The following is a 15,267-nucleotide window of genomic DNA, read 5'->3' as shown; positions in this document are numbered from 1 at the left end:
GGGGGTGGGGAGGCAGCTGCAGGCCGGAGGGAACAGGGTGGGGCGCTCAGATGACCAGCACCTCCGATGGCTGCTTATGCCACCAAACAGGAGCCAGGAATTAAAAATAAAGGCTGGCAACAGCACACCCCTCACCCGCCTGGGCTCAGTATGTAACGCCTTCTCGCCCGAAGGTTGGGCAGGGGTTCTGGACGCTGCTGCTGTGGACACTGTGATTGGCAGAGGCTGGGGTGGGCCCGCTGGAGGGGGTGGAGGCAGGTGGCCTGGGGACCTCGCCCCAGCTCCCCCTGATACCCACCCCCGGCACCCGGTGCCCTGGGTCTTCCATCTGGGCCCCTCCTTCCATGGCCGAGCCGCCGGCTGCTCCCGGCACAGCTGTCAGGAGCCGGATGGGTGTCCTGTCCACACTGCTGGCAACGCCTTCTTCACTAGAGGAGCGCCCCCTGATGGTGGGGCAGGGCCGTGACAGGGAGGACTTTCAGGGGGCTTCTTCCAAGGGCCTGGCAGGGCATGGGAGACCACTGGACACACTGGGAACACTAAATAACAACCACACGGGTGCCAGGCAGGGCCACAAGTCAGGCCAGGACCCCAAGCCAGATGAGGCAGCTGGGCAGAAAGAGACTAAGTGTCCCCACAACAAGCAAGCAGGGGGCAGAGCTTGGAGTGGGCAGCTGGGAGGGCTGAGCCAGGAGCGTCACTTCTGGACACAAGCCAGTCACACCGTGGCCATGGCCCGGGCTCCTCAGCAGCCTCCAGGTGGGGCCTCAGCCCCCTTGGTGACACCTCCCTCCCTCCCTCTGAGTCACTGGTCACAGTGACCCCCAAGGCAGCTAGGAGAGGGGAGGGGGGGACACCAGGCAGGGTGAGCCTCACGAGGCACCTTCTGGGGCATGGGGTGAGCAGAGGGGCACAGGACCCACCCCTCAGGTCTCTTCCATGGAGCTGTTTGGGGAGACACTGCACCCCCCCTTTGGCTGGCCAGGGTTTCACAGCCTCAGGAAAGAGGAAGCAGCTAAAATTAACGTGATCAAGCTGTCAGGTCTGGAAATAAACGGCCTCCCATTGGCTGACAGTGACGTCGCTGCTGTGCTAATAATAACCTGTGAGGCCTAACTCTCCACCTGGGCTGAGCCTTCCTGCAGGCCCTCGGCCTGGCCGCCATCCTGGGAGCGCAGCCCTGTGCAGGCTGTGGGGGCCAGACGGCCCTTGGGGGTGGGCTGGGGGTCACGGCTGAGGGTCACCCTCACATGGGGTCTCAGCCTGGTGCGTGGAGCCTCTCCTGGCCTACCTAGGTGGCATGGGGACCAGGTCCTCCTCGGCCCCTGCCCCTCCCCAGGCTGGGCACCCAGGGGAGCAGAGCAAGCCCTTGAGGCTGTTAATTAAATGGTCTCCATGGCAACAGGAAAACTGTGGGCTCTGGAGCTTCCCCTAGAAAAGCAATGTCAGATCTCTCTGAACCAGAGGAGAGGGCAGGGGCCGGGGCAGGTGGGGCCGGGTGGGCGGGGGGCAGCACATAGCCCAGCCTGGACCCTGCGCCAGCCAGGTCCCCACAGTCCAGCGCGGATCCTTGTGTCCACACCGGCAGAGTGGAAGCGGGAGTTGGGGTGACCGGTTGGACCCCTGGACGTGCCACCCTCCAGGACCCAGTGTCCGGGGGGCTCTGAGGCCTGGAAGAGGAACGTACACAGTCTGAGGGGACACACCTGCTCTGCTCTTCCCCACACTCGGCCCTCAGGGGAAGTGCCGCACCTGCAGCAGCGAGCCTCAGGGAGCGGTTGCCAAAGAGAGGCTGAGGCAGCCCCACCAAGGCTCCTCCCTTCAAGGCCCTGGCTCCCCAGGAGCCCGGTGGAGCCCAAGGACCCAGTTAAGCCAGAGTGACCCCCGTGTGAGCTCAGCCCGCGCGAGCCAGGTGCCCACCTGGCTGGGGAGCGGAGGCTGTGCTGGCTGGGGACTAAAAGCCGAGATCTCCCTCCTCTCCAAAAGGGCAGGGTTTCCCCCGGGGGCTCGGGCTCCGGCCCCCAGAGGCAGGGCTCCACCCTGCACCCTCCGATTCAGCCCATTGCAGGCTGGGAGGCCAAACAAGGAGCCCAGGGACACTGACGTGAAGACAGGCAGCCCCATAGTCAGGACAAGGGTACCGCACCAGCCCATGCCCACAGAGACAAAGGGGAGAACTGGGGTGGCGTGGGGCGGGGGGGCTGCAGGGACAGTGGGATTCCTCCAAGCCATGTGGCAAAAAGGCAGCAGGCCGGCTCTTTCTGCACCATCAGCCACTCCTCCCCCTCTGCCAGGTCCAGGGTAGAACACGGGGGAGGATCCTAGGGCTGCAGTCAGGTCCCCTTCAAGGGTTAACTTGACCCTGCCCTGAGGGGTGGAGGGAGAGGCCACCACAGGGCTGCTTCTGACCCCACCATCGCCCCCAGGCCCCCTTGTGTCCTCAACACTTTGCCCCCAAGTTCAAGGAGATTCAAAGGGAGGGGTCTCAAGGTTGGGAATTGCCCCAGGGAACTGATAGCTCATTAGCAACTCCGGATGCCATGTTTTCACCCCTAGCTTCCCTCAGTTAGGCAGCTGGGAGCCTCAGCAAGGGAGATCTGGCCTCAGGAGCAGAAGCGCTCCTGGGCATCACTGGACAAGCAGACCCAGGAGGCTGCTGGGCAACATCATTGTCCTCCCCATGAAGGACCCTCCCTAAATGGCCAGGGACAGAGAGGCTGGACCATGTCAGAGGAAAGGGAAGGGAAGTCTCAGGGGGACATCACTCTCTTTTTTACCTTATTTTTGAACATGTTTAGAGAAATGTGTACATGCATACTTGATGGATTGTCACAAAGGCAATGACCCTCATTAGCACCACCCGGATCAGGAAATAGAACATTCCCTTGGGCCCTCCTAGGACAAAAGTGGCCATTCTCCTGATTTCTTATACCATAGATCCTTTCATCTGTTTTTAAACTTTATACAGTATACATTCTTTTGTCTGGCTTCTTTCACAAATTGTTTCTATTTGGAGATTTATCCATGCTGCTGCATGCAGTAGTCCTTTGTTCATTTTCATTGCTGTATAGTATTCCTCTAGTGGTTTTGAGCTGTTACCAATAAAATGTGCTATGAACACTCCTGTACACACATTTGAATGTGCTTGTGCGTGTCTTTCTGTTGGGTATGTACCCTCGGAGTAGAGCTTTGATCCATAGGTTGTGTACCTTAGGCCAGTCATGAGTTTATTGTCCCTTGGCTCTAAATTCACCCTTTTAATATTCACCCATGCTCTGCAATAATGAACAGAATTCCTTTCAGCATTTCTCTTTTACAGTGATCGGATCTATTTTTATCTTGTTGTCGTTGTGAGCTGCCGTCGAGTCGGTTCCAACTCATAGTGACTGTATGTACAACAGAACAAAACACTGCCCGGTCCTGCGCCATCCTCACAATCGTTATTATACTTGAGTCTATTGTTGCAGCTACTGTTGTCAATCCATCTCTTTGAGGGTCTTCCTCTTTTTTACTGACACTCTACTTTACCTTCTCCAGGGACTGATCCTTCCGGATAACATGTCCAAAGTATGTGAGATGAAGTTTAGCCATCCTTACTTCTACGGAGCATTCTGATTGTACTTCTTCCAAGACAGATTTGTTCATTCTTTTGCAGTCCATAGTATATTCAATATTCTTTACCAACATCACAATTCAAAGAAGTCAATTCTTCTTCAGTCTTGTTTGGTCTTCCTTGTTCACTGTCCAGCTTTTGCATGCATATGAGGCCATTTTTATAGAGCAGGCAATAAAGGGTAAATTTGCAGCTGGAAGGGAATTAACTGATAACTGGCTTTTTTCCTTGCTGTGGGTCACATTCTTCTGTTTCTTTGCATGTATAGTGATTTTTGATTGAATACTGGACATTGTATACAGACTCTGGATTCTGTTATCTTCCGCTAAAGACTTTTGTTTCTTGTTTTAGTAGACCATTCAATCATCGGACATGCATAGGCTTGTTTTCATGCTTTGTTAGTGTGGATCTGTGAAAAGCCCAAAGTATCTCCCAAACTCTTCCAACTTGGTGGGTCTCAACCTTCAATCTTGGTCTACCCTGTAGATCATTTTGGGGCTTGTTTTTAACACATGGGTCTAAAATAGGCGTTGCTCTAGAATATAGTCATTTCTCCTAAAAAAAAGTTATAAAGTCTTTCCATTCTAGCTGGGCCAGAAGGCCAAAGCCACCCAGGACTCTCTCTCTCTCTCTCTCTCCATATATATATATATATATATATGATATGTATTTACATATGCATATACATATGTGTGTGTATAACTTTATTTCTTTTGTTGTTGTTGTTGTTGTTGAGAGAATATACACAGCAAAACATGCACCATTTCAAGAGTTTCTGCATGTACCATTTACCGACATTGATTACATTCTTCAAGTTGTGTAACCATTCCCACCCTCCTTTTCTGAGTTGTTCCTCATTAATATAAATTCACTGCCCCCTAAGGTTCCTATCTAATCTTTCAAGTTTCTGTTGTCAGCTTTATCCCACGTAGAGAGTTCTTAAAAGAGCATAATGCTCAAGACAGATATTATTTACTAGTTAAACTAAACTATAGTTTTGGCTTTAAGATGACTTACGAGATGTTTTTGGTTTAAGGTTTAAAGCTGACACCTTGATTGCAGCCTTTTGAGATACTGAGTAGAGGACCCAGCTAAGCCATGCCTAGACTCCTGACTCGCGGAAACTGTGAGACAATAAATGCATGTTGTTTTAAGACACTGAATTTGTGATCATTTGTTATGCAGCAATAGAGAACTAATACACAACTGATAGCAACTTCTTTTTGGTAAGCCTCAGGTGTGCTAGGTGTCTGCAAAATACAGCCTAGCCCTTGGCCACAGACTTGCAGGGGACCCATGTGAAGTGAACATCTGGGCCCCAAGCAGCTCCCCACCCTTCACCTCCACCATGAACTCCAGTCTCTGCCTCTTAGCTCAGTTGAACCACCGTGCTCTGCTTGGACCCCTGCTTGCTGTGTTATGGCCAGTCAGCGGTCCCCAGGACAGCCATGTGAGCATGGAGCCCACCTGGGAGTTTCCCTCTCTCAGTGCTCCCAGTCTACACTCCAGTGCCTGGAAACAGCTGCTTCAGACATTTTGTGCAGTTTCACAGCTGTTTATGGAGAAAGACCTGGCCTAGTACCAGACATTCCACCACATATGGAAGCAGAATTTGACTCCACACATTTTAACTTTTTATTCTGAAAAACTTTCAAACTTACAGTGAAGTTGCAAGAATAGTACCAAGAACTGCCCTTGTAGCCTGCATCCGTATTCACTAATCCTTAACATTTTTCCACATTTGCTTTATCATTATCTTTCACCATACGTGAATATGTATACTTCTTCTGAACCATTTGAAAAAAGGTTGCCTTTACCCCTTAATATTTCAGAGTATATTTCGAACTAATATAATCCTTTAATCTACAGTCCGAACTCCAATTTTGTCAGTTATTCCAATAATGTTTTTCATGACAAATTTTTTTCCCAATCGAGGATCACATGTTGATTTCGCTAATCAGGTTTCCTTAGCTGCCTACAACCTGGAACAGTGCCTCTGTCTTTTTTTTTGGTCTCTTATTACACTGATATTTTTGAAGACTATAGGCCAGTTGTTTTATAAAATATTCCTCCTTTTGGGCTTTTCTGATGCTTCCCATGAGTCGATTCAAGTTTGTTTTTGTTTTTGGCAGGAACGCCACAGGACGGCGCATGTCCTTCCCAATGCAGCACACATTGGGAGGCACCTGAAGCTGGTTTACCCATTATTGGTGATGTTATCTTTAGTCACCTGGTTATCTTTTGGCCCACCAGTTTTCTCTACAGTAAAGTTACTATTTTTCCCTTTATAACTAATAAGTAATTGATATTAATGTGCTTTGAATTATGTAAATACCAAGTAGTCCCTGACTTACAACGTATTCAAGTTACAACAAACTGCGCTTACAACTGTCCATTTTTGTACATCTTATCGTTAGTAACATGTACTACATACAATACTGCAGCCTATAATTTGCTAATATTATTCTCAGATGTTCACTTGAAGATGTTCAGTTTTATGATTTACTCTGGAAACGTTAAAAAAAAAATGAGGTATTCTACTTACATCAGAACTGACTCACAATGTAGTTGTCAGAACGGAACCCCATCATAAGTTGGGGACCACCTATATCCTGTTCCTCATCAAAACCCCACTCTCAATTTACCATTTATTGATAATTCTTACCTGAATTTATTTTTACGACGATGGTTGTGCTTTTTAAACAACTTATTTATTCATGTTTCATTTTTTCTGAATTATCATACAGTAAAATCAACTTTTTGGAAGACAGTTCTATGCCACCATCCGTCTGTCATTTGCTATACTGGGTGGCTTGTGTGTTGCCAGTATGCTGGAAGTTAGCTCACCAGTACAAATACTGGCAGGGTCACCCATGGTGGACAAGTTTCAGTGGAGCTTCTAGACCAAGACAGATTAGGAAGAAAGACGTGGTGATCTACTTTAGAAAATTAGCCAGTGAAAACCCCATGGGTCACAACATAATATTGTTCGATATAGTGCTGGAAGATGATCTCCCTAGGTTGGAAGGCACTCAAGACACACAGTGGTCCCAACAATGGACTCGAGTATACCAAAGATGGTGAAGATGGCGCAGGACCAGGTAACGTTTCTTTCTGTTATATGTGGGGTCGCCAGGAGTTGTAGCTGACTAGATGACAACTGAGAACAGCAGGAGTTCTATGAATATTAGCACATGTACAGAGTCCTGTAACCATCACCACAATCAGGATACAGAACAGTTCCATTACCCCAAAATCTGCCTGTATAGTCACACCCTCCCCCTTCTCCTGGCAATCACTGATCTGTTCTCATCACTATACCTTTGTCTTTTTGAGAATGTCGTATAAACGGAGTCACACAGTATTTCATTTTATGAGATTGGCTTCTTTCACTCAGCATAATGTCCTTGAGATTCATCCAAGTTGTTGTGTACATAAATGGTGCATTCCTTTTTTCGCTGAGTCATCTTCCATGCGAGGAAACCCTGGTGGCATAGTGGTTAAGTGCTGTGGCTGCTAACCAAAAGGTCGGCAGTTCGAATCCACCAGGTGCGCCTTGGAAACTCTGTGGGGCAGTTCTACCCTGTCCTCTACGGTTGCTATGAGTTGGAATCGACTCGACGGCAACGGGTTTGGTATTTTTTTTCCAGTCTTCCATGTACACCAGTTTGTTCATCCAGTCATCCAGTGAATGATATTTGGGTTGCTTCCAGTTTTGGGCAGTCATGAATAAAGCTGCCACACACATGAGTGTTCAAATTTTCATGTAATGTAAGTTTCCATTTATCTTGGGTAAATACCCAGGAGTGGAATTTCTGGGTGATATGGTAGGTGTATATTTAACTTTTTAAGAAACTGCCAAACTGATTTCCTGAGTGGTTGTACCACTTTACATGCCCACCAGCATTGTGACAGAGTTCCAGTTATTCCATATCCTTAACAGCTCTAGGTAACGTCAGTTTGGGTTTTTTGTGTAACCGTGTTCATTGTGGTTTTAATTTGTATTTCCCTAATGGCAAATGAAGGAGCCCTGGTAGCACAACAGTTAAGCACTCTGCTGCCAATCAAAAGGTTGGTGGATCGAACCTACCCAGTGGCTCTGTGGGAGAAGGACCTGATGATCTGCTCCAATAAATATTATAGCCTAGAAAGCCCTATGAGACAGTTCTACTCTGTCACAGGGAGTTGCCATGAGTCGAAATTAACTCAGTGGCACCCAGTAACAACAACAACAACAATGGCTAATGATGTTGTGGTGAAATGAGTTTCTTTATTTGGCCTTTTGCCTTGGTTCTTTGGAAAAATAGCTTGAGAGGTTTTCCCCCTAAACCCTGAGTGTTCTACCCCAGAGTGTGTTACTTCTGTCCAGGTTGATTGACATTTCCTGGGTGCAGTGTGGTAGTGGTAGGGTCAAACCTCTTCTAGCTTCAGGGAGAATGAGAATCAGCAACAGCCCTTCCACTCTCCAACCTTTTTACTAATTCTAACACCAGCTGTCCTCCCCACAGCACTCTCTACTTGTCTGCTGGGTTTGATAATTCATTGCAATGGCCACACAGAACTCACAGTTGTATGGTTTATAGAGGAAATAACATGGGATCAGGATTAACTTGGAAGTAACAGGTCAATGTCTGGAAGCACACAGGCAAGGTCTGGAAGGTTCCCCCAAAGTAAAGAGCACATCCCTCCCTTCTTTAGTATAGGATAGATCTCTCTCTCCCTCAGAAGTGCACACCTCCTCAGGACACGCCTGCTCTTGTCTCTCAGGACAGGCCTCCACTTGGCCCTCAGCACAGACCTGCTCTCAGCCCCACTCTGCTGGGGCAAGTGTTAAAACTCATAGCTCAGCCAACAAGTGCCCGAGGCTCCCCACTCACCAGCAAGCCTCCTGCCTGAAGGCCCTCAGATCTCTTGCTCCATGGATTGGCAAGCCCACTGTAACAGTCTTGATCCGTGGGCTGGAAAGCCCACCACACTGTCTCCTGCTGGTCTCCTGGTTCTGCTGCCACCACTCTGGTGTTAAAACTTTCTCTGTCTCCTGGATCTAGGAGGTACTCAGCGCAGGGACCCTGCATCCAAAGGATGCACTCCACTCCAGGCTCTTCTTCTTGATGGTAATGAGATCCCCACTCAACCATGGCTGTTTATATATGCTAGTGACTCAATTCTATTGGGCAGATTTTATGAACCCAATTTGCATAACTGACCAATCCCCTTGCTGAACTAAACCGACCAATCCCCTTGAAAGTGACTCCATCTATTTGCATAATAACTGACATTTTCTGCCTGCAGGAACTGGCTTCTAACCTGGTCAAAAGTAGCAAGCTTCTGCAAAGGACTAGGGCAACTGTAACAAGGGCAACTGTAACAACTCCTCCAGGCTCAGGGGGAAAATCTCCCAAGCTGTTTTCTTTTTCTCTCTTTTTCACAGAAGCAAAGCTAAAGGCCACATAAAGAAACTCATTTCACCACATTGGGTAAGCTGTAAACAACTTGATGGTTGGATACTTTTTAGCTATTATAAATATTGCACCTTTGAACATGCGTGTTTTTATGTGGACATATGTTTTCATTGGTCTTGGGTAGATATCACAGATTCAATTGCGTTCCCAAAAACTATGTGCTGTAAATCCTAACCTCTATGTCTGTGGTTATAATCCAATTCAGGAATGGGTTGTCTCTGTTACGTTAAAGAGGCCATATCAGTGTAAGGCGTGTTTTAAGCCAATCACCTTCGAGATATAAAAGGAGCAGATTAGGACAGAGGAGCAAGCAGAGATGGGGGAAGACAGACTCCAGGCCACATGAAGATCCCCAAAGAGACAAGGAATAAGGACCTTCCCCCAGAGCCAACAGAGAGAGAAAGACTTCCCCTAGAGTCAGTGCCCTGAATTTGGACTTCTAGCCTCCTAAACTGTGGGAAAACAAATTTCTGTTTGTTAAAGCCACGTACTTGTAGCATTCTGTTCCAGCAGCACTAGATAACAAGACGGTAGGCATCTAGGAGTGAAATTGCTGGGTCATATGGTGACTCTATATTTAAGCTTTTGAGGAATTGCCCAACCGCTTTCCAAAGGCTGCCCTACTTTGCATTCCCAACAGTAATGTACGAGGGTTCCAATTTCTCCACATCCATGCCAGTACTTGTTATTGTCTGTCTTTATTACAGTCCTTTTAGTAGGCATGAAGTGGTATTTTATTATGGTTTATTTGCATTTCCCTAATAACTGATCATGTTGGACATCTTTTCACGTGCTTATTAGCTATTAATATATCTTCTTTGGAGAAATGTCTATTGAAACCCTTTGCCCATCTTTTAATTGGGTTGTTTATTTTCTCAGTGTTACATTTAGAGATTTTGTTCTGTATTCTGGACACAAGTCCTTTGCCAAATATGTGATTTGCAAATATTTTCTCCCCATCTGTGGCTTGTCTTTTTATTCTCTTAACAGTGTCGTTTGCAGAGCAAATTGGACTGACGAAATCCAATCTATCAATTTAAAAAATATATGGATCATGCTTGCTTAACCCCAGGTCACAGAGATTTTTTCCTATATTTTCTTCTAGAAGTTTTTTGGTTTTACATTTTACATTTAGATCTATAATCCATTTTGAGTTAATTTTTGTATATGATGTGAGGTTTTGGTCGAGGTTCTTTTTTTTTTTTTTTTGCATACAGATGTCCAATTCTTCCGGCACCGTGTGTTGGGAACACCGTCCTTCTCCATCAAATCGCTTTCGTGCCTTTGTCAAAGCTCAGTCGGTCATATTTGTGTGGGGATTTTTCTGTCCCACTGCAGTTATTGCACGTGCATAGGAAGTCTCAAAATCAGGAAGTGTGATTCTCTATATTCTTATTTTTCAAAATTGTTTTAGTCTGTATCTTCAAAGAATTTTGATGGGATTTTGATTGGAATCACATTAAATCTACAAACAGTTCAGGGAAAATTAATGTCTTTCCTGTGTTGCGTCTCCAATCCATAAACACAGTATGTCTCTCCACTTACTTAGGCCATCTTTGATTTCTTTCATCAGTGTTTTTGTTTTCATCCTACAGATTCTTACATGTTTTGTTAGATTTATACTTAAGTGTTTCACTGGAGAGGGAAGAGGGGCAACTGTAAATTTTTGTTTTCATTTCGGCTTCTACCTGTACATTGCTAGTATATAGAAATATGACTTTTTAAAATTGTACTTCAGGTGAAGGTTTACAGAACCTACAGTTTCTCATGAAACTGTAGTACACATATTGTTTTATGACATTGGTTAACAACCCCACGACATGTCAACCCTCTCCCTTCTCGACTTTTTTTTTTGGTGAAAATATACATACCCAAAGAGATACCGTTTCAAAAATTTCTACATGCACAGTTCAGTGACATCAACTACACTCTTCCAATTGTGCTGCTATTCTCACTTTAGATGAAGGTTTACAGAACAAAATAGTTTCTCATTAAACAGTTAGTACACATGTTGCCGTATGACAATGGTTAACAACCTCACATCAACACTATCCCTCCTCAACCCTGGGTTCCCTATCACCAGCTTTCCTGACCCCTTCCGCCTTCTAATCCTTGTCCCTGGACTGCTGTACCTCATTAGTCCCATTTGTTTTTATGGGGCTGTCCACTCCCTGGCTGAATGGTGAACCTCGGAGGTGACTTCGCCACTGAGCTAAAAGGGTGTCTGGGGGCTATACTCTCGGGGTTTCTCCAGTCTCCTTTAGGCCAGTAAATCTGCTCTTTTTTTTTTTTGTTAGAATTTTGTTCTACATCCTTCTCCAGCTCTGTCCAGAACCCTCTGATGTGATCCTGGCCACAGCAGTCAGTGGTGGTAGCCGGGCACCATCTAGCTGTACTGGACTCAGTATGGTGGAGGCCTTGGTAGCTGTGGTCCATTAGTCCTTCGGACTAATCTTTCCCTTGTATCCTGTTCTCTCACACTCCCTTGCTCCCGAAGGGATGAGACCAGTGAAGTATCTTAGATGGCTGCTCACAGGCTTTTAAGACCCCAGACGCTACTCACCAAGGCAGAATGTAGAACATTGCCTTTATAAACTGTGTTATGCCAGTTGACCTAGATGTTCCCCGACACCATGGTCCCCACAGCCCTCCGCCCAGCAATTCAGTCCCCCAGGGAGTTTGGATGGAAATATGACTAATTTTTGTGTGTTGAACTTACATCTTGCAATCTTGCTAACCTCACTTATTTTTTAACTTTTTTGCAGACTCCTTAGGATTATCTGGAGTCCCTGGGTGGTGCAAATGGTTAAGTGCTCGGCTACTAACTGAAAGGTTGGTGGTTCAAATTCACCCATTGAAAACCCTATGGAGCACAGTTTTACTTTGTACATGTGGGGTCACCATGAGTCAGAATCAATTTGATGGCAACTGGGCTTTTTTGGTTTGCGATTTTCTACATGGGCAATGATGTTATCTATGAATAAAGACAATGTCATGGATTGAATTGTGTCCCCCCAAAATATGTGTATTAATTTGACTAGGCCACAATTCCCAGTATTATGTGATTGTCCACCATTTGTTATCTGATGTGATTTTCCTATGGGTTGTAAGTCTTACCTCTATGATGTTGATGAGAAGGGATTAACAGCAGTTATGTTAATGAGGTGGGAATCAATCTACAAGATTGGATTGTGTCTTGAGCCAATCTCTTTTGGGATATAAAAGACAGAAACGAGCAGAGAGACATGGAGACCTCATACCACAGAAAGCAGTGCCGGGAGCAGAGCGTGTCCTTTGGACTCGAGGTTCCTGCACGGAGAAGCTCCTAGACCAGGGGACGATTGATGACAAGGTCCTTCCTCCAGAGCCAACAGAGAGGAAAAGCCTTCTCTGGAGAAGACGCCCTGAATTTGGACTTCTAGCCTACTAGACTGTGAGAGAATAAACTTCTGTTTGTTGAAGCCATCCACTTGTGATATTTCTGTTATAGCAGCACTAGATGACTAAGACAGAGTTTTATTCTACATTCCCAGTCTGTACTCCTTTTTGTTTACTTTTCTTGCTTTATTGTACTGTTAAAACTTCCAGTATGATATTGAATAAGAGTATTGAGACATCCCTGCCTTGTTCCCAGTGTGAGAGGGTCAGTCTTTCACAGTTAAGCAGGAAGTTGGCTGTAGGCGCCTCAGAGATGCTCTTAATTAGATTGAAGAAATTCCTTTTATTCCTAGTTTGCTGAGAGTTGTTATCATGAATGGATGTTGAATTTTGTCAAATGCTTGTTCTCCATCATTTAATATGAGTATATAGCTTTTTTTTCTTTAAGCTTTTAATATACTAATTGATTTCTGAATGTTTATACAGCCTTGCATTCCCAGAATAAACCCTACTTGTTTGTGGTGTATTACTTATTTTAATATTGCTGGATTAGATTTGCTAATTTTTTGTTGAGAAATCTGTGTCTGGTTTCATGAGCAGCAGCATCTGTAGTTTCATAGTTTTATTCCCTTTCTGGGTTTAGTGTCAGGATGATGCTGACATCATGAGTTCGGAAGTGTTCTCTGTTTTCTGAAAAAGAGTCTTTAGAATCTGTGTTATTTTTCTTTAAATGTTTGGTAGACTTCCTCAGTGAAAACATCATGGCTGAAGTTTCCTTCTCTTCAATAGTTAGCCCATGGTGCATCCCTGGTGTAGGTGAGCAGGGCGGATGCCAAGCCTACCTCGGGCTGGGTGAGTGCATGTTCATCTGCTGAGTTGGGGTGCTCTGTCTCTCCCCATCCCAGGCTAACCATGGGGAGGAACGGGGCCAGAAGGGGAGACGCTGCCCCCTGTGCCACTGCCCAGCAAGCTCCAGGAGCCCTGAGCAGAGCTGAGGGAGTAGCCGGGCCACGGAGAGCAAATGGGCTGATGACCTGACCCCCACCAGGCTGGGGCTCTGGTGGGGGGATGTCCCTAAAGAATTAAATTTGGTTTGTGCTAAGATCACACTTAGTGTATGATCCAGAATTAGCCCCACAGGTGGTGGGCAGGACTTTGATTGGAAGTTGAACAGGCTCCTGGGCGCCCTGTGAGCAAGTCGATGGGTGCCTCCTGCACAGCCATTACATCTTGCTCCTGTGTGGGACCCAGTTAAACGCCCTGCATACCGCATGGTTATTTGGGAAGCCCAAGGAAATTCCAGCTGGATGAGTGGCTAGGAGAGTCCCTGGAATGCCCTCTTCCCAGTAGATGGGTGGCCTGTGCCTCCCCCACTACCCCCTCCGGGGACTCCAGGAAGAGATGGAGGTGGAGAAGGAAAGTAAGGAGAGCAGAAGCTGCCCCTAACTTGCGTCAGGAACTCCAAACCCACGCCCCCCAACTCGGCCACAGCGCTGTCCAAGCTGGGTGGCAATCAGAAGGTCTGCAGCCTCATCCCCATCCCAGCCTGGTAAAGGGTCACAGCCAGGGGCATCCAGCCCCCTCCGGCCTGGGGTCTCAGTTTCCCTACTGCTAAATGACGGGGTTGGACTGAGGCCCAGGAATTCTGTAGGGGTTCTTGTGGAGTGTGAGGATGAGGAGGGGGTAGCAGAAAGGGGTGTGGGGGGTTGCTCGCCCGCTTGTCCCTGAAGCCCTCCTGACGGTGCTGCCCCACAGATGCCCCAAACCCGGTCAACTTCAGGGAAGGAAGTGCCTAGGGCCTTGGGCGCAAAGAGGCCGGACTTCCTGAGCGGCCAACTTCCCCTCTCTCGGGGAGAGGCTCCCCAGCGCCGGTGTGAAAAGCGGAGATGAGCCGAAGATGACCAGAATCTCCACGGGGAGAATCCACCCCCGGGAAAGGCTGTCAGGCCCCCTTAACTGACACACCAGCTTCGGCCGGCGCCAAGTTCCAGGGTCCCGCCCAAAACAAGGTGTCTCCGAGCAGGGGGAGGCGCCTCCGCCTCTGACTGCTGGGGGCTCGTCCTCAGACAGCAGCTCTCCACCAAAACAAGACCCCTCCGCCCGCACCCACCCTAGCTGGGTGCCAGCAGCTGGGTGTAGGCTGGGGCGGAGCTGGGGGCGCGAGGGGGGGCTTCCGACCCCACGTCCCCTGCCCCCATCCGCCCTGGGGTCCGGAACACTGGGCCAGGCCCTGAACCGGGCGAAGAAGGCCCGCGGGGGGCCCGCGGAGGCCGGGCTGCTGCTTGCGGTAACAGACCGGACGCGCAGGGCGCGGAGCGCAGCGCGGCTGGAGAGGACCCGACAGGCTTGCCCAGCGGGGCAGGGCCGAGAGGATGTCCAGGCTGGGGAAGGGCGCACCTGCCTTGGGACCGGGAGAGCCTTTAGCAATGCAGGCCCCAGGCCAGGCAGGTACCGGCTTCGCGGGCCGCCCCCGGTGGCACGAACGCCGCGAGCCGGCCCTCCGCCGGGGCCAGGACTCAAGGCACCAGGCCAAAGGGGCGGGGCGAGGCCGAGGGGGCGGGCGCCAAGCGGGGAGGGCGGGCCCAGGCCGGGGGCGGGGTCTCTCCGCCCCGCCCACCGTGACGCGCGCAAGTGGGCGTGTCCGCGCGTGCGCACAGCCTGCGCGCGTCGCGGTCGTGGGGCGGCTTTCCGCGGTCTCCCGTGCGGATGGTCCCAGTGGCTTAGCCCCGTCTCCCCGCGCCGCGCCACCCGTGATCGCGCGCCGAGGCGTCGAGGGGTCGCCGCCGAGGTGAGGCGGGGCTGGGCGCGGGCCGG

At 48.6% G+C, this 15,267-nt stretch overlaps 1 protein-coding gene across 1 annotated transcript in view; it reads left to right on the top strand.

The window, feature by feature from the left end:
* The first annotated feature begins 15,106 nt into the window (after positions 1 to 15,106).
* Positions 15,107 to 15,267, top strand: part of PPDPF (pancreatic progenitor cell differentiation and proliferation factor) — a 1,539-nt gene continuing 1,378 nt past the window's right edge. Inside the window, exon 1 of the mRNA XM_023741530.1 lies at positions 15,107 to 15,241. The gene's annotated coding sequence lies outside the window, so the exon portion shown is untranslated. The remainder of the gene's footprint in view (positions 15,242 to 15,267) is intronic.

This window comes from Trichechus manatus, unplaced genomic scaffold (genome assembly GCF_000243295.1).
Source record: "Trichechus manatus latirostris isolate Lorelei unplaced genomic scaffold, TriManLat1.0 scaffold00008, whole genome shotgun sequence".
In the NCBI taxonomy this organism is placed as follows: domain Eukaryota; kingdom Metazoa; phylum Chordata; class Mammalia; order Sirenia; family Trichechidae; genus Trichechus; species Trichechus manatus.
This window is presented reverse-complemented; position numbering and strand designations above follow the sequence as displayed.